The 16,832-nt window shown below is 48.1% G+C and overlaps 1 pseudogene; it reads left to right on the top strand.

The window, feature by feature from the left end:
- The first annotated feature begins 9,735 nt into the window (after positions 1-9,735).
- Positions 9,736-10,924, top strand: LOC105482857 (glyceraldehyde-3-phosphate dehydrogenase pseudogene; annotated as a pseudogene).
- Positions 10,925-16,832: the final 5,908 nt, after the last annotated feature.

Below are 16,832 nucleotides of genomic sequence, written 5' to 3'. Positions count from 1 at the left end.
CCTACTATGTGCACTTATATTCTAGACACAGGGGATTTGGGAATGAACAAAACCAATGTAAGTCCCTGCCTTTGTGGAGTTATATTCTTGTGGCAGGAGATAGATAATAAATAAGATAAATTTATAAAAACAGGCCAGGTGCAGTGGCTCACGCCACTAATCCCAGCCCTTTGGGAGGCCGAGACGGGAGGATCACTTGAGGTTGGGAGTTTGAGACCAGCCTGGCCAACGTGGTGAAACCCCGTCTCCACTAATACAAAAAATTAGCCGGGTATGGTAGCACGCATCTGTAATCACAGCTACTTGGGAGGCTGAGGCAGGAGAATCGCTTGAACCCAGGAACCAGAGGTTGCAGTGAGCTGAGATTGCGCCACTGCACTCCAGCCTGGGCAACAGAGTGAGATTCCATCAAAAAAAAAAAAAAAGAAATTAATGAAAAAGGATGATGATAATAAGTGATGAAGAAAGTGGAGCAAGAAGAGGATGGAGTGGGAGGTCTGCAATGTTAGGTAGGTGGCTGCAGATGGCCTTACTGATAAAGTGACACTTGAGTGGCATGGACCTGGAGGGGCTGAGTAGAGAGCTCTGCAAATCCTTGTGGGAAGAGCATTCCAGGGAAAGGAACACGGATGGGAAACACACTACCTCCCATAGAGCTGCAGGCAATTAAAAGGGCTCTCTATTAGAGTTCTCTAAAGGGACAGAACTAATAGGATAGATGAATATTTGAAGGGGAGTTTATTAGGAGAATTGACTCACACGATAAGAAGTGAGGTCCCACAATACGCAGTCTGCAAGCTGAGGAGCCGGGAAGCCAGTCCAAGTTCCAAAACCTCAAAATTAGGGAAGTTGACAGTGCAGCCTTCAGTATGTGGCTGAAGGCCCGAGAGCCCCTGGCAAACTACTGGTGTAAGTCCAAGAGTCCAAAAGCTGAAGAACTTGGAGTCTGATGTTCAAGGGCAGAAGGCATCCAGCACGGGAGAAAGATGGAGGCCAGAAGATTCAGCCAGCCTAGTACTTCCATATTCTGCTGCCTGCTTTTATTCTAGCTACACTTGCAGCTGATTAGATGGTGCCCACCCAGATGGAGAGTGGGTCTGTCTCTCCCAGTCCACTGACTCAAATGTTAATCTCCTTTGGCAACACCCTCACAGACACATCCAGGATCAATACTTTGCATCCTTCAATCCAATCAAGTTGACACTCAATATTAACCATCACAAGTTCCCCGTACCTTCCACCTCCTGGGCCTTAGTCTGTCTTTGGGGATCCACACACAATAAGTAGAATCCCTCCCCTGCGTTCTGCACTTGTTCCGTCAAATGCCAGCAAGAGAGCTGCCCCTGCCACGTGGCCGTGTTGAGATGGAGCTGCCCAAAGAACTGTAGTGGCTCCCTGGTGGCCTCAGATGCCCAGCCCAGTGGGGTCAGTCCTTTACCACAGTGGGACTCTGCCCCCTTGTCTGGATCCTTCTCCTGGACAGTTGTGTGGGGGGGAGGGGGAACCAGGAGAGAGTGGGGGCTGGGAGTGCCATCTTAGGGTGAGCACACTTGGCTCACAGAGAAGGATGGCAGCATGGGCAAGCTGTGTGCAGACCTCAGCAAGGTGGGATATGTGAGAACAGCCCTCTTAGGCGGTTGTCAGCTCTCCTTCTATTTATTTATTATTTATTTATGATGGAGTCTTGCTCTGTCGCCAGGCTGGAGTACCGTGGCGCCATTTCGGCTTACTGCAACCTTTGCCTCCTGAGTTCAAGTGATTCTCCATGTTGGCCTGGATGGTCTCGATCTCCTGACCTCGTGATCTGCCTGCCTTGGACTCCCAAAGTGCTGGGATTACAGGCATGAGCCACTGCGCTAGGCCCCCTTTTTAATTTTTTCATTTTTTATTTTATTTTACTTTTTAAAATAGAGATGGGGTCTCCCTATATTGCCCAGGCTGGTCTCGAACTCCTAGGCTCAAGCGATCTTCCTGCCTCAGCCTCCCAGAGCGCTGAGATTAAAGGCATGAGCCCCCATGCTTGGCTTCAGCTCTCATTTCAGAGAGTAAGATCCATTTCAGAATTCCTCTGCAGACATCTTTAGGACGGCAATCTGGTTGGAAAAGGAAGAGAAGTGCTGGAGAGTTTGTTTCAAGGCAGCATTGGAAGACAGACATGCTGTTTAACTCAGAGTATGTTTATATTATTTTATTATCATTATTATTATTATTTTCTTGAGATGGAGTCTTGCTCTGTCTCCCAGGCTGGAATGCAGTGGTGCGATCTCAGCTCACTACAACCTCCGCCTCCCGGGTTCAAGTGATTCTCCTACCTCAGCCTCCCCAGTAACTGGGATTACAGGTGCCCGCCACCACGCCCGGCTAATTTTTGTATTTTTAGTAGAGACGGGGTTTCACCACGTTGGCCAGGCTGGTCTCGAACTCTTGACCTCAGGTGATCCGCCCGCCTTGGCCTCCCAAAGTTCTGGGATTACAGGCGTGAGCCACTGCGCCTGGCTTAGAGTATGTTTATTTGAGAGGACTTGGTGAGGGGAGAGAAGAGCAAGTGGTGGGAGGGCTAAAGTACTGGGTAGGAGGGCCACCCAGTAGCATCACCATTGCTCTAGGGTCACAGGAACAGGAAGGACTCTGGTGTCCTCACTCCCCCAGCCTCGCAATCTGCCTCCAGCAGGGAGTCTAGCAGAGAGCGGCCAAGGTGGTTTGCACAGTTGCGGCCTCAGCATTGCAAAGATGACTATGAAAGGGATAGATTTGAACTTAACACCCGACACAGGGGTGGTTCAGGTCATGAGGCAGGGCCGGGTGTGGCACTAACGCCTGTAATTCCAGCACTTTCGGGGGCCAAGACGAGAGGACCAACTGAGCCCAGGAGTTTGAGACCAGCCTGGGTAACATGGTAAAGTCTGGACTCTAAAAAAATAAAAAACTTAGCTGCGCATGGTGGCACATACCTGTAGTCCCAGCTACTCCGGAGGCTGAGGCTGGAGGATCGCCTGAGCCCAAGAGTTTGAGGCTGCAGTGAGCTTCCAGTACAACCTGGATGACAGAGCAAGACCCTGTCTCTAAAACAAAACAAAAACAAAGCAAATTAGTGAGGAAAAGACGGGCTACTCGATGGTCTTCGGAGAAATATAAAGCTGTATTCATAGTTACTAGATACCTTACTCTTTAAACCCTAGGAAACAACAGATGGATCAGAGATTTCAAAGTTAAAAATAAAGCTATAAAAGAATTAGAATAAAATGTAAATGATTAAAAAAAAATTTTGATGCGAAAGGGTTTTCCAGGTGAGAAACCAAGTTCAGAAATCATAAATTTGACTAGAAAAGTTCGGGTGCTGTGGCTCACGCCTGTAATCCCAGCACTTTGGGAGGCCGAGGTGGGCAGATCACTGGAGGTCAGGAGTTTGAGACCAGCTTGGCCAACATGGGGAAACCCGCTCTCTACTAAAATATAAAAATTAGCCGGGTGTGGTGGCGGGCACCTGTAATCCCAGCTACTTGGGAGACTGAGGCAGGAGAATCGTTTGAACCTGGGAGGCAGACATCGTAGTGGGCTGAGATCACACCGTTGCACTCCAGCCTGCGCAACAGAGACTCCATTTCAAAAAAAAAATTTTTTTTTCCACTAAAAAAAAATGGAAAATTGTCTATGCAGCAAAAACTACCATATACAAAATAAACACCAATAACAAATGATTTTAAAAGTGCATAATGCAAAGGACAGATAAGGGGTAATATCCATAAACCAAAATTAGTTCTCACAAATCAGAAAGAAAAGCACTGTGAATTCAATAGGAAAAAGAGCAGGCTGGGCTCACGTTTTCATGTCATTAGTCCCAGCACTTTGAGAGGCTGAGGTGGGAGGATTGCTTGAGCCCAGGAGTTCAAGATCAACCTGGCAACATGGTGAGACTCCATCTCTACAAAAAATACAAAAAAATTAGCTGGGCATGGTGGTGGTTGCCCATAGTTCCAGCTACTTCAGAGGCTGAGGTGGGAGGATCACTTGAGCCCAAGAGTTTGAGGATACAGTGAGCTGTGATCGTGCCACTGCACTCCAGCCTGTTTTAAAAAACAAAAACAAAAATGAAAACTTCACGTCTGTAATCCCAGCACTTTGGGAGGCCAAGGTGGGTGGATTACCTGAGGTCAGGCGTTTGAGACCAGCCTAACCAATACGGTGAAACCCCGTCTCTACAAAAATACAAAAAAACTAGCTGGGCATGGTGGCAGGCACCTGTAGTCCCAGCAACATGGGAGGCTGAGACAGGAGAATTGCTTGAATCTGGGAGCCAGAGGCTGCAGTTGCGCGGCAGCTGAGATCCTGCCACTGCACTCTGGCCTGGGCAACAGAGTGGGACTGTATCTAAAAAAAAAAAAAAAAAGAAAAATGAAAAGAAAACAAACAAATGAAAAAATGATAAAAGAAAAAAGAAAAAAAAGGAAAAAGCAAAGAATGTAAACTGGTAAATGGAAATAAAGAAATATAAATAGCCAGTAAGTATGTGGGGAGTGATACTCATCTTCTCTTATTACTGAAGGGTCTTTGCATTTTCTGTGCCTTTGCCTGTGACCCTCCTTCCCCAGGTAGCAACTGTAGCTTACCTTCAATTCCTTCAGTTCCGTGTCACTCAAAAGTCTAAGGGCTATTTTGACCGGGAGCGGTGGCTCACAAAAATCACAACTTGTGTGTGTGTGTGTGTGTTTTGTTGTTTTGTTTTGTTTTGTTTTTTTGAGATGGAGTCTCACTCTGTTGCCCAGGCTGGAGTGCAGTGGCATGATCTTGACTCACTGCAACCTCTGCCTCCTAAGTTCAAGTGACTCTCCTTCCTCAACCTCTGGAGTAGCTGGGATTACACGTGCCCGCTACCACGCCTGGCTAATTTTCTTGTATTTTTAGTAGAGATGGGGTTTCACCATGTTGGTCAGGCTGGTCACGAACTCCTGACCTCAAGTAACTCACCTGCCTCGGCCTCCCAAAATGCTGGGACTACAGGCGTGAGCCACCCTGCCCGGTGGACTTCTAGGCTTCTTGCTTGTGGATCTAGATTGATGGTTTTGCTAGTTACTGAAATAGGGACACCAAAAGAGGATTGGGTACGGAGGACCCTGAAGGCAAGCTTGTCCTCCTGATGAGCCCCAGGGGCCTTGGAAACATCTAGGCGAGGTTGTGGAGCAGGAAGTTGGATGGATGGAATCGACTGCAAGGTGAGATTTGGGTTGTGTATAATTGCGGGACTCATTGGTGTAGAGATGGTAACCAAGGCCAGGCACAGTGACTCACACCTATAATCCCAGCACTTTGGGAGGCCGAGGCTGGAGGATTGCTTGAGGCCAGGAGTTCGAGACCAGCCTGGGCAACATGGTGAAACCCCATCTCTATTGAAACAAACCAAAAACAAAGTCAAAGTGGGTGGGATCAATGAGGGTCAGTCTGGGGTGAGACAAAAAGAGGGCCTAGGACTCGCCTCCAGGAACCCCGATATCTAATTGCCATGTAGGAGGATGAGCCTGCAAAGGGGATGGAGGAAGGGAGGCCAGCATCATCGCAGAAGTCACAGGATTCAGCTTTGCATGAAGGAAGGAGAGTCAACGATCCTGAACACTCCTTCAGAGGCCAAGATAGATAAAGACTTAAAAACAAAAGTCCACTGGATTTAACTTTGATGTCAGAAAAAATGCTAATCCAGGGTTTCTTTACTTTGTCACTGTTGACATTTGGGCTGGATGATTCTGGGTCGTAGAGGGCTGTCCTGTGTTTTAGCAGCCTTCCTGGCCTTTACTCACCAGTAGCACCCAGTCCCTAGGTTTTTTTTTTTTTTTTTTTTTTTTTTTTACAGAGTCTCGCTTTGTCACCCAGGTTGGAGTGCAGTGCAGTTCAGTGGTACAGTCTTGGCTCACTGCAACCTCCACCTCCCGGGTTCAAGCGATTCTCCTGACTCAGCCTCCTGAGTAGCTGGGATTACAGGCACACGCCACCATATCCAGCTAATTTTTGTATTTTTAGTAGAGACAGGTTTTCTCCATGTTGGTCAGGCTGGTCTCGAACTCCTGACCTTAGGTGATCCACCCTCCTTGGCCTCCCGAAATGCTGGGATTACAGGCACGAGTCACTGTGCCCAGCCTCTCCTTGCTTTTTTCACTTAAAGGTATATCCTAGAGCTCTTTTCATCACAATACATAGAAGCCTTCTTCATTATTTTATGGCCACAAAATATTCCGTTTTGTGGATTTACCATAGCTTGTTTCATCAGTTCCCTATTGATGATTCCCTAGGCTGTTTCCAGTCTTCTAAAAAGAAAGTCGATAGTACCAAGCAACACACACACACACACACAGACACACACACAGACACACAGACACACAGACACACACAGGCACACAGACACACACACACACACAGAGACACACAGACACACACACACAGGCACACAGACACACACACACACACACACACACACATATTTTCATTCATGTCAAGTAGCTCTATAGCATAAATTCCCAGGAGTGTTCAGAAAAAGTAAAGGAAAGAAAAAAGAAAACATGAGCTATCTGATCAGGAAAAAACATCCCCAGAAATGCCAGAAACGAGACTGCTGAGTCAAAGGATAAATGCATTTGCAGTTTTGCTGGATAATGCCAAATTGTCAATCACAGGAGCGGTAGCAATCTGCACAAGCCATCAGAAATGTACTCAAGAGCCTATGTCTCTCCTTCACCTCAATAGAGTCAAAAGGAAAATGACAAACTAGGAAAAAATATTTGCAAGTCATATCACAAATGAACGACTATTCTGTCTAATATACAGAATTATTGACTGGGCGTGGTGGCTCACCCCTATAATCCCAGCACTTTGGGAGGCCAAGGTGGGCAGATCGCTTGAGTCCAGGAGTTCCAGACCAGACTGGGCAACATAGGGAGATCCCCCATCTCTACAAATAAGTAAATAAATAAAACATTAATGAGATGGATTCAATTGAAAGTGATTGAAATACAGAAGTGAGAAGTTCCTGAGAAGGTGGAAGCGGGTGGGATTCAAGGCCAGGTGTAAGTGTAGGTGTTTGCCCCAGTTTCTTTTCTTTCTGTTTTTCTTTTTTTTGAGACAGAGTCTCACTCTGTTGCCAGGTTGGAGTACAGTGGCAAGATCTCGGCTCACTGTAGCCTCCGACTCCCTGGTTCAAGTGATTCTCCTGCCTCAGCCTCCTGAGTAGCTGGGATTAAAGGCATGCGTCACCACACCCAGCTACTTTTTGTATTTTTAAGTAGAGATGGGGTTTCAGCATGTTGGCCAGGATGGTCTCAATCTCCTGACCTCATGATCCAACCACCTCGGCCTACCAAAGTGCTGGGATTACAGGCGTGAGACACCGCGTCTGGCCTCCAGTTTCTTTCGATTTTGCTTTGTTTTGTTTTGTTTTGTTTTTTTTGAGATAGAGTCTCACTCTGTCTCCCAGGTTGGAGTGCAGTGGCATGATCTTAGTTCACTGCAACCTCCACCTCCAAGGTTCAAGTGAGGCTACTGTCTCAGCCTCCTGAGTAGCTGGGATTACAGATGTCCACCACCATACCCGCCTAATTTTTGTATTTTTAGTAGAGACAGGGTTTCACCATATTGGCCAGGCTGGTCTCAAACTCCTGACCTAAAGTGATTTGCCTGCCTCGGCCTCCCAAACTGCTGGGATTACAGGTGTGAGCCACCGTGCCCGACCCTGCCTCAGTTTCTCCATTCATAAAATGGGGGTTCTCGAGCTAACCATGAAAGGCACCTAGCACTGTTCTTTGTCAAGTGTAACTCATCCCTTTGCTGAGGTCCAGGGCAGACTGGGCTTGGGGCCAACGGGCGGAGGCTGGCCTTGGGAACAGGCCTTGTGCACAGGTCCTCCGAGTGCAGCCTGGAGGATGGTCGGTGGCCAGTGGAGGGCCTGAGCCACTCCTGGAGCCTCACCATAGGAGAGGAAGGGAGACCTTTAGCACAGCCGGAGGAGGGGAACCTGCAGGCCTGGAGCCATCTGTTTGTGAGTCCACCCACACCCTTCTTCAGCTCCACCAAGCCCACGATGGGGACAGATTGGCCCTAAATTTAGCTAAACATCAGCCCCAGACGGAGCTTTTAAGAAGCACAGTGCACAACAGCAGCCATGAGCGCCGTCAGTGGAAGCCCCTGGTTTACAAAAGAGGAAACAGGCTGAGAAAGGGCAGGAGGCTATTTCCAGAGCCACGCTGCAGGATAGGCCTGACTCCTGCTAACAAGTGTGTATTATGGGCTGGAATGTGTCCCCCTCCAAATGTATATGTTGACGTCCTAACTCCCAGTGCCTCAGAATGTGACTGTATCTGGAGATAGTGCCTTTAAAGAGGTAATTAAGTGAAAATGAGGTCACTGGGGGGGTCCCAATCCAATATGACTGGTGTCCCTACAAGAAAAGAAGATTAGGGCTGGGCACAGTAGCTCACGCCTATAATCCCAGCACTTTGGGAGGCCAAGGTGGGTGGATTACCTGAGGTCAGGGGTTCGAGACCAGCCTGATCAATATGGTGAAATACCATCTCTACTAAAAATACAAAAATTAGTTGGGCATGGTGGCACGTGCCTGTAGTCCCAGCTACTCGGGAGGCTGAGACAGGACAATTGCTTGAACCGGGGAGGTGGAGGTTGCAGGGAGTGGAGATCACACGTCTGCACTCCAGCCTGGATGACACAGCGAGACACTGTCTCAAGAAAAAAATTAGCTGGGCATGGTGGTGAGTGCCTGTAATCCCAGCTACTTGGGAGGCTGAGGCCAGAGAACTGCTTGAATCTAGGAGGTAGAGGTTGCAGTGAGCTGAGATGGCGCCACTGCACTACAGCCTGGGCGACAGAGCAAGGCTCAGTCTCAAGAAAAAGAAAAAAAAGAAGAGGAGATTAGGACACAGACACACAGAGGGAAGACCGTGTGAAGATACAGGAAGAAGATGACCATTTAAGGCTCACTGTGGTGGCTCAAACCTATAATCCCAATACTGTGGGAGGTTGAGGCAGGAGGATTGCTTGAGGCCAGGAGTTTGAGGCCAGCCTGAGCAACACAGTGAGAGCCCGTCTTTTTTTTTTTTTTTACGACTGAGTCGCACTCTGTTGCCCAGGCTGGAGTGCAGTGGTACGATCTCAGCTCACTGCAACCTCCACCTCCCGGGTTCAAGCGATTCTCCTGCATTAGCTTCCCAGCTAGCTGGGAGTACAGGCATGAGCCACCACGCTCAGCTAATTTTTTGTATTTTCAGTAGAGACGGGGTTTCACCATGTTGGCCAGGCTGGTCTTGAACTCCTGACCTCAGGTGATCCGCCCACCTTGGTCTCCCAAAGTGCTGGGATTATAGGCGTGAGCCACCACGCCTGGCCGAGCCTGTTTCTTAAAAAAACAAAATTGGGGCCGGGCGCGGTGGCTCAAGCCTGTAATCCCAGCACTTTGGGAGGCCGAGATGGGCGGATCACGAGGTCAGGAGATCGAGACCATCCTGGCTAACACAGTGAAACCCCGTCTCTACTAAAAAAAAAATACAAAAAACTAGCCGGGCGAGGTGGCGGGCGCCTGTAGTCCCAGCTACTCGGGAGGCTGAGGCAGGAGAATGGCGTAAACCTGGGAGGCGGAGCTTGCAGTGAGTGGAGATCCGGCCACTGCACTCCAGCCCGGGCGACAGAGCGAGACTCCGTCTCAAAAAAAAAAAAAAAAAAAAAAAAAAAAAAAAAAATTGGCTCTCTGCTCCTCCCATTCGACAGACAGCTGCATCTTCTCTGTGAAGATGCAGGTGAAGGTCAGAACCAATGGATTTGGTCGTATTGGGCGCCTGGTCTCCAGGGCTGCTTTTAACTCTGGTAAAGTGGATATTGTCGCCATCAATGACCCTTCATTGACCTCAACTACATGGTCTACATGTTCCAGTATGATTCCATCCATAGCAAATTCCACGGCACTGTCAAGGCTGAGAACGGGGAAATCCCATCATCATCTTCCAGGAGCGAGATCCCTCCAAAATCAAATGTGGCAATGCTGGTGCTGAGTTCGTCGTGGAGTCCACCAGCATCTTCACCACCATGGAGAAGGCTGGGGCTCACTTGCAGGGGAGAGCCAAAAGGGTCATCATCTCTACCCCCTCTGCTGACGCCCCCATGTTCGTGATGGGCGTGAACCATGAGAAGTATGACAACGGCCTCAAGATCGTCAGCAATGCCTCCTGCACCACCAACTGCTTAGCGCCCCTGGCCAAGGTCATCCATCACAACTTTGGTATTGCCGAAGGACTCATGACCACAGTCCACACCATCACTGCCACCCAGAAGACTATGGATGGCCCCTCCAGGAAACTGTGATGTGACAGCCGTGGGGCTCTCCAGAACATCATCCCTGCCTCTACTGGCGCTGCCCAGGCTGTGGGCAAGGTCATCTCTGAGCTGAATGGGAAGCTTACTTGCATGGACTTGCATGGCCCCGCTGCCAACGTGTTGGTCGTGGACCTGACCTGCCGCCTGGAAACACCTGCCAAATTGTCAAATACGACGACATCTAGAAGGTGATGAAGTGGGAGTCCGACGCCCCCTCAAGGGCATCTGGGGCTACACTGAACACCAGCTTGTCTCCTCTGACTTCAACCTCAACACCCACTCTTCCACCTTTGATGCTGGGGCTGGCATTGCCCTCAATGACCACTTTGTCAAGCTTGTTTCCTGGTATGACAATGAATTTGGCTACAGCAACAGGGTGGTGGACCTCATGGCCCACATGGCCTCCAAGGAGGAAGACCCCTGGACCACCAGCCCTAGCAAGAGTACGAGAGGAAGAGAGGCCCTCACTACTGGGGAATCCCTGCCACACTCAGTCCCCCATCACAATGAGAATCTCCCTTCCTCACAGTTTCCATGCAGACTCCCTGAAGAGGGAGGAGCCTAGGGAGCCCTGCTTTGTGTACCATCAATAAAGTCCCCTGCACTCAGCCAATAAATAAATAAACACAATTTTAAAAGATGATCATCTACAAGCCAAGAAGAGAGGCCTCAGGAGAAACCAACCCAGCCAACACCTTATTCTTGGATGTCTAGTCTCCACAATTATGAGAAAATAAACTTTTCTTGTTTAAACCTCCTAGTCTGAGGTACAGTTGTCTCTTGGTGTCCCTGGGGATTGGTTCCAGGATCTCCCACATATCAAAATCGGCAGATGTTCAAGTCTTCATGTAAAATGGTATATTATTTGAAAATAATCTATGCAGTATACTTTAAAACATCTCTAGGTTACTTAGAATACTTAATACAATGCAAATGCTATGTATTTTTTATTGTATTGTGTTGTATTGTATTTCATTCTTTTTAGAGACAGGGTCAGTCTCTGTTGCCCAGGCTGGAGTGCAGTGGCACAATCATAGCTCACTGCAGCCTTGAACTCCTGGGTTCAATTGATCGTCCCACCTCCACCTCCAGAGTAGCTGGGACTACTCTGGTGTGTGCTACCCTGCCCAGCTAATTTTTATAAATTTTTCTGAAGAGATGAGGGGTCTCATTTTGTTGCTCAAGCTGGTCTCAAACTCCTGGCCTCAAGTGATTCGCCTGCCTTGGCCTCCCAAAGTGCTGGGATTACAGGTGTGAGCTACTGAACTCAGCCTAGTATTGTTCTTTTTTTTCTTTTTTTGAGATGGAGTCTCACTCTGTTGCCCAGGCAGGAGTGCTGTGGGAGGATCTTAGCTCACTGCAACCTCCGACATCTGGGTTCAAGTGATTCTCATGCCCCAGCCTCCTGAGTAGCTGGGATTACAGGCACACACCACCATACCCTGCTAATTTTTGGATTTTTAGTAGAGATGGGGTTTCACCATGTTGGCCAGGCTGGCCTTGAACTCCTGACCTCAGGTCATCTCCAGCCTCGGCCTCCCAAAGTGCTAGGATTACAGGTGTGAGCCACTGCGCCCAGCTTATTATAGTTTTTGTTTTTTCAGATATTTTTGAACTGTGGTTGGTTGGATCTGTGGTTGCAGAACCTGAGGATGTGGAGAGCTGGCTGTTTTGTGTCATGGTGGCCCTCACAAACTAATGCAGTGCATTTCCTATTCATGTCAAATACATCTGAAGGCGAGTGGTCCAAGATGCTATGGCCACAACACAGAGTCTCACACTCCACTTTCTCATCTGCCTTCTATTTTCAAGGTCACCTTTTGGGCCAACATGGCTGCTGGAACTGCCTTACTCCAAGCAACAAGGAAGTGGGGACAAAGCTTATGTTCCTTCCTTTTAAGGCAACTTCCTACAAATCCCAATAGAGCCATTTTGCTTACATCTTATTGGCCACCGCTTAGTCACATGATGACACCTAGCTGCAAGGGAAGCTGGGAAACGTACCCAGCTAGAAGTAAAAGTTTATTCCTAAGGAGGAGGGGGAGAATGGATGCCGGGAGAGGTACCCAGTGGTCTCTGACACAGACTATGATCTCAGACCACATACTCAAGAAGGCATGAAGAACTTTCTTACTTTTTCCATAAGTCAGTAATTTCTCTCCCTTCCCTTCCCTTTCCGTTTTTTTTTTTTTTTTTGAGACAGAGTCTCACTCTGTTGCCCAGGCTGGAGTGCAGTGGTGCAATTTCAGCTCACTGCAGCCTCTGCCTCCCTGGTTCAAGCTATTCTCCCACCTCAGCCTCCTGAGTAGCTGCAATTACAGGCGCACACCACTGTGCCTGGCTAATTTTTATATTTTTAGTAAAGATGGGGTTTCACTATGTTGGCCACGCTGGTCTCAAACTCCTGACCTCAGGTGATCCACCTGCCTTGGCCTCCCAAAGTGCTGGGATTACAGGTGTGAGCCACCATACTTGGCCACTCAGCATAATTTCTATTGCAAGCTAGGATGGCATTTTCACCTTTCTATGTGAATGTGTATATTTCTTGGTAACTTTTGAAGTGCCAAACTATGGTGGGAGTGTCCGTCCTGAAGTCCTCTGTCCATGCAGGTGTGCCTGAGACATCACCCCTCAGCCATCGACCCCCTGGCTTTCAGCTTACACAGGCTGCTTGTTTCTGTCTGTGCAGCTCCTTCCACCTCTCAGGACCACGCTCAAGGCTCAGAGAATGTTCCACTACTCTCATGCCCGCTGAGAACTAGGGCATTGTGTGAAGCATTCTCCCCTCTGCTCTTTTTTTTTCTTTTTGAGACAGGATCTTGCTCTATCCCTCAAGCTGGAGTGCAGTGGTGTATCATGGCTCACTGCAGCCTCAACCTCCTGGACTCTAGCAATCCTGTTATCTCAGCCTCCCGAGTAGCTGGGACTACAGGTGTGCACCACCATGTCTAGCTTATCTTTGTATTTTTTTTTGTAGAGATGGGGTTTCGCCATGTTGCCCAGGCTGGTCTCCAACTCCTGCACTCAAGTGATCCTCCTGCCTTGGCCTCCCAAAGTGTTGGGATTACAGACATGAGCCACCACACCTGGTCCCATCTGCTCTGGACTTTCTGAAGCATCTCTCTGGGGTCTCATTGCTTTTCCCCCAAGAAGTAGAGTTCAGAGCTTCTCCCTCTGAAATTTCCCAAACTCTCTCTTTTTTTCCCATTACTTCCCCTCTGCCTTTCTCTTTTCTCTCTACCCCAGGGGCATCTGAAAGTGACAAGTCCTATGTTTGGCCTTTATCTTTCTCCAATAAGGACTTAAGCTATTGGGATACAAAAGCCTGAAACTCATGGATTTTACCTGCTTTCCACCCTCTCCCATTTCTCTACTGAATGTGAGACAAAGACAGGTTTTGGATTAACAGTAGGGAAGAAAGAAGAAAATAAAATATCAGGCTGGACATGGTGGCTCACACCTGTAATCTCAGCACTTTGGGAGGCTGAGGTGGGAGGACCACTTGAGCCCAGAAGTTTGAGACCAGTCTGGGGAACATAGTCAGACTCCGTCTCTACAAATTAATAATAATAATAATAAAAATGATACTAGTAATAATAATAGTAAAGGTTTTTAAAATCAAGAAATTAAAGAAAACATCAATCCGTGTCTCAGAAAATATTATCCTGCCATATTTACAGTAAAGTATCCTGTGGTTGGCACTATTTGGCATTCCTCACTTCCCTCTCTCTTGCTACTGCCACTATAGGGTCTAGAAAAGCTACATTTTCCCTTTCCCAGCCTCTCTTGAAGCTTAAGGAGGTGGTATTTCCCAGTCCTGGTCAATAAGATAGGAACAGAAAGCTGTTCAAGGTTTACAGGAAAGCTTTGACTTTATTCGAAAAAAAGGGGGCCAGGTGTGGCTGGCGTCATTTCTTTCCCTCTGCTTCCTACTTATAATGTGAACATGGCTGGGCACCGTGGCTCACACCTTTAATCCCAGCACTTTGAAAGGCCAAGGCGGGTGGATCACCTGAGGTCAGGAGTTCGAGATCAGACTGGCTAACATGGTGAAACCCTGTTTCTACAAAAAATACAAAAAATTAGGTTGGGGGGGTGGTGGTGCGCACCTGTAATCCCAGCTACTCAGGAGGCTGAGGCAGGAGCATTGCTTGAACCCGGGAGGTGGAGGTTACAGTGAGCTAAGATCATACCACTGCACTCCAGCTTGGGCAACAAGAGCAAAACTCCATCTCAAAAAATATATATAATAAATAAAAAAGAACGTGAACACAATGCTGGAGCTACAGCAGTCATCTTGCAACCATGAGGAAAAGGCTAAGAGAATCATACAGATGTCATGGCATCATAAGCAGCTATGTCTATATAGTATCATTTATTTACTATTGAGAAAGAAAAATAAACCCCATTTTTAAGTAAACATAATCCCTGGGACATGGTAGGAGCCCCTGGATCAGGCTATGCCTGAAAGCCACCTACACCTAGACTTTTGTTACTTGCTGCTAAAAGCATTCCTAATGTATATATGTTATTAAATTAACACAAATGATTTTCTCTTTATTGTCACAAACTATGCCCATACAGTGACAGAGTGACAGGCATCTTGAATTTTTTTTTTTTTTTTAAGAGTCTTACTCTGTTACCCAGGCTGGAGTGCAATGGCATGATCTTGGCTCACTGCAACCTCTGCCTTCTGGGTTCAAGTGATTCTTCTGCCTCAGCCTCCCATCTTGAACTCTGAACCACATGGATGCAAGACCATTTCTAACTCTCCTTCCATCATGCTCAGCCCAGGTCCTGCCACCAATTCTGTCCTGAGGGATCCCACGCCAGGCTCTAATTTTCAGAGTGAGTCAGGTGTGTAAGGTAATGTTCACAGCATACTGAGTGGAAACTCTTGATCCTTCAGACAGGCTGTAGGATGGAGATAGTCCTCCAATTATTGTCAACCTTAGGACCCACCACCTTGCCTTGGTCCCCCTTTCTCAGCAGCAGAGCTCATAAACTGAGTGTTTGAGGGAAGTCCAGACCTGTCTACTAGAAGTCTTCTATAGGATATGTCATTGCTATGGTCTGAATGTTTGTGTCCCTCCAAAATTCACATGTTAAACCCTAACCCCTACGGTGATGGCATTGAGAGGCTGGGGCCTTTGGGAGGTCATTAGGTCATGAGGACTCTGCCCTAGTGAATGGAATTTGTGTCCTTATAAAAGAAGTTTAGGCCAGTGTGGTGGTTCACACCTGTAATCCCAGCACTTTGGGAGGCTGAGGCAGTGGATTGCTTGAGCCCAGAAGTTCAAGGTCAGTCTGGGCAACATAGCAAAACCCTCTCTTTTAAAAAAATACAAAAATTAGTGGGGTGTGGTGGTGCATGCCTGTAGTCCCAGCTACTCAGGAGGCTGAGGTGGGAGGATCACCTGAGCCTGGAAGGTCAAGACTGCAGTGTGGCCAGGTGCAGTGGCTCACACCTGTAATCTCAGCACTTTGGGAGGCTGAGGCGGGTGGATCATTAGAGGTCAGGGGTTCAAGACTAACCTGGCCAACATGGTGAAACCCTGTCTCTACTAAAAACACAGGAAATTAGTAGGGCAGTAGTGGCACGCACCTGTAATCCCAGCTACTCAGGAGGCCGAGGCAGGAGAATCATTTGAGCCTAGGAGGCGGAGGCTGCAGTGAGCCCAGATCGTGCCACTGCACTTTAGCCTGGGTGACAGAGTGAGACCCTGTCTCAAAAAAAAAAAAAAAAAAAAAAAAAAAAAGTCCGGGCACGGTGGCTCAGGTCTGTAATCCCAGCACTTTGGGAGGCTGAGGCAGGCAGATCACTTGAGGTCGGGAGTTCGAGGCCAGTCTGACCAACCTGGAGAAACCCCATCTCTACTAAAAATACAAAATTAGCCAAGCACGGTGGCACATGCCTGTAATCCCAGCTACTGGGGAGGCCGAGGCAGGAGGATTGCTTGAACCTGGGAGGCGGAGGTTGTGGTGAGCCGAGATGGTGCCATTGCACTCCAGCCTGGGCAATAAGAGCAAAACTCCGTCTCAAAAAAAAAAAAAAAAGTGGCTGTGCACTGTGGCTCACGGCTCACACCTGTAATACCAGCACTTTGGGAGGCCGAGGCAGGCAGACCACAAGGTCAGGAGATAGAGACCATTCTGGCTGACACGGTGAAACTCCGTCTCTACTAAAAATACAAAAAAATTAGCTGGGTGTGGTGGCACGCTGCCTGTAGTCCCAACTACGTGGGAGGCTAAGGCAGGAGAATCGCTTGAACTGGGAGGCAGAGGTTGCAGTGAGTTGAGATCACACCCCTGCACTCCAACCTGGGTGACAGAGTAAGACTCTGTCTCAAAAAAAAAGAAAAAAAAAAAAAAGGGTTTGAGGGAGCCTGTTTGCCACTTCTTCCGGACACAGTAACAAGGTTAACAAGGTGGCATCTATGAGGAACAGGCCCTCACCAAATTGGCCAGTACCT

The sequence above is a fragment of the Macaca nemestrina genome, chromosome 18 (genome assembly GCF_043159975.1).
Source record: "Macaca nemestrina isolate mMacNem1 chromosome 18, mMacNem.hap1, whole genome shotgun sequence".
NCBI lineage: Eukaryota > Metazoa > Chordata > Mammalia > Primates > Cercopithecidae > Macaca > Macaca nemestrina.
This window is presented reverse-complemented; position numbering and strand designations above follow the sequence as displayed.